Source organism: Mytilus galloprovincialis, chromosome 2 (assembly GCF_965363235.1).
Source record: "Mytilus galloprovincialis chromosome 2, xbMytGall1.hap1.1, whole genome shotgun sequence".
NCBI classification, from domain to species: Eukaryota; Metazoa; Mollusca; class Bivalvia; order Mytilida; family Mytilidae; genus Mytilus; species Mytilus galloprovincialis.
Window position 1 is genome coordinate 9,443,722 of NC_134839.1, and position 8,627 is coordinate 9,452,348.

The 8,627-nt window shown below is 30.5% G+C and overlaps 1 long non-coding RNA gene across 1 annotated transcript; it reads left to right on the top strand.

Annotated features, from left to right (window-relative positions):
- The first annotated feature begins 572 nt into the window (after window positions 1–572).
- On the top strand, window positions 573–7,138 carry LOC143062104 (uncharacterized). Its single transcript, XR_012974549.1, has 3 exons — window positions 573–900; window positions 5,392–5,447; window positions 6,980–7,138. It is a non-coding gene; the product is annotated as an uncharacterized LOC143062104 (long non-coding RNA).
- The last annotated feature ends 1,489 nt before the right edge of the window (window positions 7,139–8,627 follow it).

Consider the following 8,627-nt stretch of genomic DNA (forward strand, 5'->3'; position numbering starts at 1 on the left):
TATTTAGCTTAATATCAGTAGCTGACCCAGAAAATGTCCTAAAGGGGGGGGGGGCACTGACTGGCCTTAAAAAAGGGGGGTGCTCCAGTCATGCTTGAGTGATTCCCTATATAATCAACCATTTTTTTTCCACGAAAGGGGGGACCCGGGCCTCCAGCATCCCCCCTGGATCCGCCTATGAATATGCACAGGCCAGGTTTACTGCTAAACTGACTGACACTCACACCACATCTTCCTATATCTATGAATATACAATCTTTAATTGTTCACCATGATTGAAAGCTGTAATAATCAGGTAAATTCTACTCAGCTTTGCCTCAGTAATTTTATCCCTCTATAGAAAGATTATCCCTCTATACAACTACAAGAATAAACACCATATAGAGGGTTTGTTCCCAACCTGCTAAAAATAGACGTTTATAAATAACATTTTGGAACTTGTATTTTTTATCGATTAGAATAGAAAGTAGATTATGTCTCGATTGTGTAATTTGCGTTATAAATCATATTGTATTATGCCAAAGTATATGATTAATATCTTCTATATGTGTCAAAAACAATCCTTCAACGTTGTCAAACAAACGCCTATAAAAAATGGCGAATGTGAGTGCAAACGATATCCATGGTGGTGATAATGGTGATAATGGTGTTAACGATAGAATACAGTTCTTTAATAGCATATCTCAAGAACATGAAGAAGAATTCGTTCCGCCTCGGGAACACAATTCGTTAATGGAAATTTCACAAAACAACGAGGAACATAATACCACACCAAATGAACGTCAATCAATATGTTGCAAAAAGATAAGGACACTTGTGATTATCAATATCATTTTGGCAGTGGGAATAGTTATATCAACTACATCTTTGATCGCCGTAATTGAGAATTGTCATTTAAAGGTAGGACACAGTTGGTGTTAATCATTTTTGTCTTTTTCTTTTTCTTTTAAAGGGGCACTAGCTGTCAAACTAATGTTCACCGACTAAAATTCTCAGATTTTATTTATAACAAAATAAAACATTTTTCCAAACTATCAAAAGTATAAAATAAACAATTACAGGACATGGTCTCAATACGATGAGAAGCTTCGTTTCGTGGGAATTTTAGTCAAGACGTCATCTAATTAACTATCGAGTTGACCATCTATGACCATATAAGCGATGTAAACATAAACATAGATATTAAAAGATTAATCGTGCAATTTGCTTTTTATAGGTCTGTTAAAATTTTGTATTATAAATTAATAATTTATGTTTATCGTCGTTTTTACCTTTATAAGAATGTTTTTTTAGTGGATCGAATCGGACAATCAAATTATTTACATTTGTTTCACTTTCAATGTTGACATTCTTTTCCTTTAAATAACCGTACACGGACAATGCATGCATTATTCTATCTCTTTCTACGGGGTTAAACTGGTGTTCACATGAAATGAGGTCGAATTATTCACTTGCAAGTGAATAATTCATTATCAATGTTTATTAGCTTAATTTGACAAAATTGAACCATTTTAGCTGACAAAAGCACTATTTCACTTTCATTAACAATGATTAATGATTGAACAAAAAAAGTCATACTTTAGATTTTTTTTATATATCTCGTAACTCCCCTTTAAACATATGTCAAAAGCATTTATTCTATTTGTCGAATTTATAAATCCCTTTGAAAAAAGGTTAAAGGAAAACATCTTTAATGTCTGTTTTCCTTTTTCATCTGAAGAAATTCATAAATACCATTAAAAGCAATTATATATTACCATGTATATGAAACTTTTAAACTTTCAAAATATTTACATAGACTGTGAAGAAATTTAGATGATCTATTCGAGATTCAATGGAAATTAGATTTCCCAAAAATGAGGATTTTAAAAAATCGTAGTGACCTATTTATCTTGATTGGAATTTATATATATATAATATATGTGTGTGTCTATCACAGGTAGACAAACTATTCTTAACCTGTACGGTTAAATTACATAGAAGCGTACTTTTGATTGGCTGAGATATTCCAGAAGTAAATTTAATTTCTGCATTGAATCAGGAACATATATATTGTTAGATGTACTGTTCCCAGATTGGATGCAATAGGGAATAGACCACATTAATTTTTTTCTCCATTTGTTCTTTTATATTAAATTTTGTCATACTGTAAATATCCCACCAGTGTTTTCGGCGAAACCGAAATGGAATTGCAATGTTCCGTACAGGTCTAAAAATACTTCCAAAATTTAGAAAAAAATGACACTGACCTTGAGGACAAATAAGCCAAACACATATCTCTACTGATATATATAGTAGTACACATTATTTGTTTATGGGCAAACTGAAGCACGCCTCCGGTGCGGGATTTTCTCGCTGTATTGAAGACCCATTGTTGGTCTTCAGCTGTTTTTGCTCTCTGGTCGGGTTGTTGTCTCTTTGACGCTTTACCCATATCCATTCTCAGTTTTAAGTCAAGAGATGTTCTGAAAACTGTAAATGTTACCTTTTTTCACATGACCAAAACAATCCTTACGTCAACTAAACAACTGAAATAACACATGCAAAAGTTTATTTCATCAATCCTCAATCAATTCCAACCATTAAAGAAATAGAAATTAATGAGAAAGTGAAAGAAAACAAATTAAAAATAAATTCACAGGCTGACTTTAACACGTACTTTCATAGTTCTAGCATACCACATGTAATTGAATAGGGTTGTTAAAGGGATGTAAGTTTATAGATTTATAAAAACCGGACTGCGATTTTATATAAGTTTTTAATAAAATGACGATTATGTAAATAAATTAAAAACAAACAAAAAAATAGTCCGAAGATGACCATCACTAATAATCCAATAGTTGCATATTTGGTTTATAAGATATGTTGAATAGTTCAAAAGATATCTCATATCTCATACGATTTATAAGATATTTGTTAAAGAAAACTATATGACCTATATATCATAAAATATGAGATATCTTATAACCTATATTATATATATTATAAAGTATATGTAATATAATATTCTATAAAATATAGTTTTTATTTGCTATATAAGACATCTTATATAATATAGTTTTAATATGGTATATAAAATATCTTAAATAATCTTGTTGTAATTTAGTATATAAGATATCTGATATAAGTCTCGTTTCATTTTGGTATATATAAGATATCTTGTATACTTTTTAAGATATAATAAAGTAAGAATAAATAGTAAAATGGCTTGCAATAATTATTGCTTATTTTATCACTAATAAATGTGTAACGATTTATTGTTATATACCATATTAAAATACCCAACCACATTTAAAATAGAAATCCTTTTTGCAGAAACAGTTCCTTTGAATTTAGTGACTCACAGACTCAGTATCTTACCCATATATCTTTGTATAAATTTTATTACAATAAAACAATGGAAACCTACGTTACCATCACGAATTCGTTTTAACGTTTTGTTCGTTCCGTTACAGTGACATTGAACTTTGGCTTATTGACATCAAAATCAACAGGCCTTGGTCTCCCCTATGCATATTTTTTTCGAAATTTTATTTCAATCTTGCAAAGGAAACCTCTTTTTAGTAACCAATTACCTTGGACATCGATCTATTGATTTCAAAATCAAAAGTATATTTTTCCCTTTCCTATTTTTTTCCCATCTGTATAAGTTTTTATGCAAAACAGCAAAAGAAACACATGTTGCCATCCAGATTTCCACTATTTGTATATTTTCAATTAGTATAATTCAAGTTGCATGCCAATTAACAAAGTGACAATCAAGTTACTTTAAATGCTATTTTCCCTTCCCTCTGTCTTCAATATCCCTACCAAGCAACAGATACTGAAGTGAACATCCGATCAGAACTCGGACAGGAGCACAAACCTTTAAGATATCATTCTGAAAAAATTTCGGGGCTTATGTGAACGTATTGAAGAATCATCACTGGTTTTGATTTGAAGTGGAGTAAAGTGTCCATATTTTCAAACTAATTTTTTTTGTATATATTGCTACACATTATAGTGTTGTTGCCACAAACACCTAATTGTATCTTAAAAAATACCTATATACCTTTACATAATACAAGGTACGTATTCATTTGAATTTTTTTTTTAAATGACACTTTGCGCATTATTTTGCTATATTTCGATTCCGTGGTTGTCTGTTCCACTACAACATTTTTGTCGCAAAACTGCATCTTCATTGTGTATGACCAACCTATCTTATTCTTTGGGAATAGATCGTAATAGGTCATTTAAAAGGTCAATCGTGAATAATTTCTTCTTTTCACTCTCAATATTTACAATAAGATATCACAAGAAACAAGACAAACAGATCCCAATGTTGTAAATTATGCACATATTATATATTTAACTCTCTCTACTGATGCAATTAATTCTATGAAATTATATATTTCTTCACCTGAACTCATAATATATTTAACTTTGAGTGCTGTAGACCGTCGCAGAATCAAAGGCGTTCTTAATCACAACTACAATCACGCATTAGCCAGGTTATAAGGAATCACAATGCATTATGTAAATGTTATAAAGATAAAAGTTCAATAGTTTAAAAAAGACGATATGTTACTGAAGGACAATACGGAAGGAGACAATTAGTATCTATTATCAGCACAATATGTGGCTGCATTGCAGCTTGGAACTGTTCACAATTCAGACAAAATATAAAAAAAACACCTTATACATTCACAATTCAGACAAAATGTAAAAAACCCTTACATTGTGAACCTGCCATTTCTATGTAGCAACATACCAGCAGCTCCTGCATACGTGATATATATCTTCCAGTTGACATATTCCCGGGCTTGTATTTCCTATCAAAATTTCCTTGATAGAGTGATTGATTAAATCAATAGTTTCAAATGGTGAAGTTGAAACAATCCTTTCGTAAATTTAATTTTAATTTTAACGACGCCTTCACGATTTGGTTGACCGTTATGGAATATACGTTTCACAGATGATATCCTTATGTTGTAACTACAATCCCTTTCCTTTTTCAAGAATATGACTTACAGAATTAGGCTATTTACCGGTTCAGTGATAACATGAGCAACACGACAGGTGCCACATGCGGAGCAGGATCTGCTTACCCTTCCGGAGCACCTAATATCCCCTTCAGTTTTTAAGGGGTTCGTGCTGCTTAGTCTTTAGCTTTCTATAGTGTCTTGCGTACTATTATTTGTCTGTTGTTTTTTTCTTTTTCAGCTATGGCGTTAAAAGTTTATTTTCAATCTATAAATTTGACTGTCCTTCTGGTATCTTTCGCCCCTCTTTAAGAACTTAATAAAATGTGATGTAATTTTTATGGTCTTCATAAATTTTCAAATTTAAATATGGAAACAGATGTTTCTTCAATTAGTATTAGAATTTAATTGTATTACCTTTTTTTAGCAACACAAAGTTAGTGAAAAAAAAACAGCTTATTGGTAATGGTCCTTCAAATGACCGTAAGTGTTAATTATGTTCATAACTTCATATAAGGTTTTTGATAAATGCTCGTTGTCAATGTTTTAACATCAAACAATCAGAAAAATGAAAACCGAATAAACGTGATATATTTCAATTGGTATGAAGAACTCAAAACTCTTTTTTTTTGTATATAACAGCTGGTTTATTAGATTTTACCTATTGCTATTACTTTAAGTTTTATCTTTCTACAATCACACTTTTTAGGACCAACTAACACAGTTAGTTCCTATTTAGTTTTCAATTATATTCCCAAATGCCACTAAATTAAAACAAACAAAAAAAACAACAAAAAAATTTAGTTGACACTCTCTGATTATCCCCGAACTGCACTTTTATTGACAGAAAATTATATTTTAAAGATTAAACAAAAAAAATACTATAATACTTTAAGGATGTACTTAGGTGAGCCAAGGTAAAATCAAATGATTCAAGAATTGAAAATTGATAATTTAAGCTGGAAGAGTATTAGTTCTTGATCAAAATAAGCTAAAAATATTGATAGGTCATGGAGCTCCTTTTCGAGATATTTGATTTTTAAAATATGGCGGGAAATAGCTGACTCGGACTTTTACCTTATATTTGCATTAGTATATTTGGGTCTCAAATCAAAAGAAAGAAAATCAAGAATCTGCTTAAATTTTGCTAAATGACCTTTTATGGGCTAGTAAGTCTTATGTTAAAAGATAAATAGGTGTTATCGGGTATTATATTTGACCTGTATCATATGGAAAAACACCAAGAAGTCCGAACATTTTACACTTATTTCAAAACCTCACCTAAGAACATCCTTAATTGCTTAAAAAAGGAAGAACTTTAATTGCTTATTTTTAACATGAATAAATGTGTTACAATTTATTGTGGTATACCATCTCAAAACATACTGTTTGAAGTTTTGAACATTTTGAATGTTTACGCGCTAATTTCGGACCAGAGTACTCACAATTTTAGACGAGAAAAAAGGTATAATTTGAGTTTTGTAATATGCTAATGGCTATGTGAGACTCTCCGAACACTGATGACGTACAAAATCTTCAGAGTTTGTATATGAATTGATTTCCCCCCAAAAAAATTTGTATCGATATGCCTCAAAGATTAAAACTTTTTAGATTGCAGTTTCACAAGCTTGTAATGCAATTATCTCTATAAATAATGAGCATAAAACATCATGAATTTGCATGCTTATTTCTAATAATACTGTTTAGCAAATAATTTCTTTTATCTATACGATTGTTGTTTAGATATATCTTTTGATCAATATTGTCACCGTCATTGATTTTATCTATTGTCTCATTTTATTCTTTCTGATTTTATTGTTCTCGGTCATCAGTTTCCCTCAGTTTTAGTTTGTAACACGGATTTGTTTTTTTCTCAATCGATTTATGAATTTCAAACAGCGGTATACTACTGTTGCCTTTATTTGACACATGTGATGACGAAGAACGTAATGCATAGATATAATATGTGTGATGGTTCATTATTTTCTACTCTTTGTATTTTATTCTTGTTTCAGCATTTTTCTCGGCTGCATTTCCCCAAAAAGGATCTACTGTGAATATAAAGTGTTTCCTTCCATTTAAAGGAATATATTCAATTCAGACAGTTTTCGAGAAGGAAAACGAAAATAGCAATGTTTCCATTACACGTTCTGGAGAAAAATATCATTTCGAACTATATTGTGATAAAGATCACAGAACGGGTGACGATACAGCTGTTTGTAGTTACAAATGTACAAAGTTCGATATAAGTCTTTCTGAAATGCAGATGATCTTACTAAAAATGGATGACAGCTGTCTCGCTTTGAACGGAAGAATTGAAATATGGAATTCAACAATAAAACGATAAACGTTATAATGCAGTGTCCATTTAACATAAACAGTTTTAAGACAAAATCCTTTATTTGGATGACTTTTTGAAACAAACAAAAAATTAAAAATGTATAATTCTTGTAAGCGTTTTTTGGTATAGGTATTTGCAACGTGCGAAATAATTGATCATCAATGAACACCTATATTTTGTAAAAATTCCGACATGTGCATGAATTAAAAAAAGGGATGAAGGGAATGTCGGTTCTAACTACTTTAACTACAATTATGTCTTATATTTGATGTTGTCGTCTTATTGACAGAAAAGAGGTGACGAAAGTTACCAGAGGGACAGTTAAACTCATACCATACACCTGACTCTAGTAATCGTGTAAATCTCTTAAAATAACAGTTTATTTTTTGCCTCCTGGTACCTTGTATTTTCAGTCTAACTTAAAAGGGTCTTATCAACTATTCTAACCCTTTTCAAACGATACATAACATGTAGAACCGAAAAAAAGAATTATTCATTTTTTTTTAAAGGTAAAAATAATTTCTACAAGCAATACTTACCAAATTGATTGAAGAATAAACTGGCACCATTAATGTTTTATAATTGAAACAATTTTAGTACAACATATTATTAAACTTAAATCTATCTATTTTAGTTGTTTGTATTGTAGTAACGCTGTCTCTTTGATGTAAACAAAATACATAATTTTATTAATAGCAAATGTTACTGGATAAAAAAGGATGATCGACGTGCAAAGACTATATATTTAACACATTACTTGATCAAATACGGTTTAACTAATTTTTAATTAATTTTGACTTGATTTGAATTACAATCCTGTCATAAAGGCAGGAGACATTTGGACTACCATTGGAAAATAAGGATTTATTTTATATATAGGGACAGAAATTTGCATCACAATGGAGCTACCATGGACATTCATCACAGCAAAATGGACGCCCCTCTTCACCAAGGGTTTCAATTCTGGTGGGAAAAAGACTGAAGTGATCACATATCTATTCCCTTGTAATAAAAAAAGATTTAATATACTAGTAAGAGAGAAATTATCTTTTGAAAAACACGATATTTGAAGAAAAAGGGAACAAAAAAATCTAAACAACGTTCTATAAAACATTAAAATCAATAAATGATATTTGCATTAATGTTTTTCTACCATTAACTATCTTAAGACATGAGTTATAAATATGACCATAGTGTCATATCTCGTTTCTAATTTGTTGGCTTTTTAAATTTTGAATCCTATGGCGGATGATGCTTCTGATGAATGATTAATCTCATTGTTTTTCTTTGCAATCCCATATTAGCCTTTTATACAAAGATAT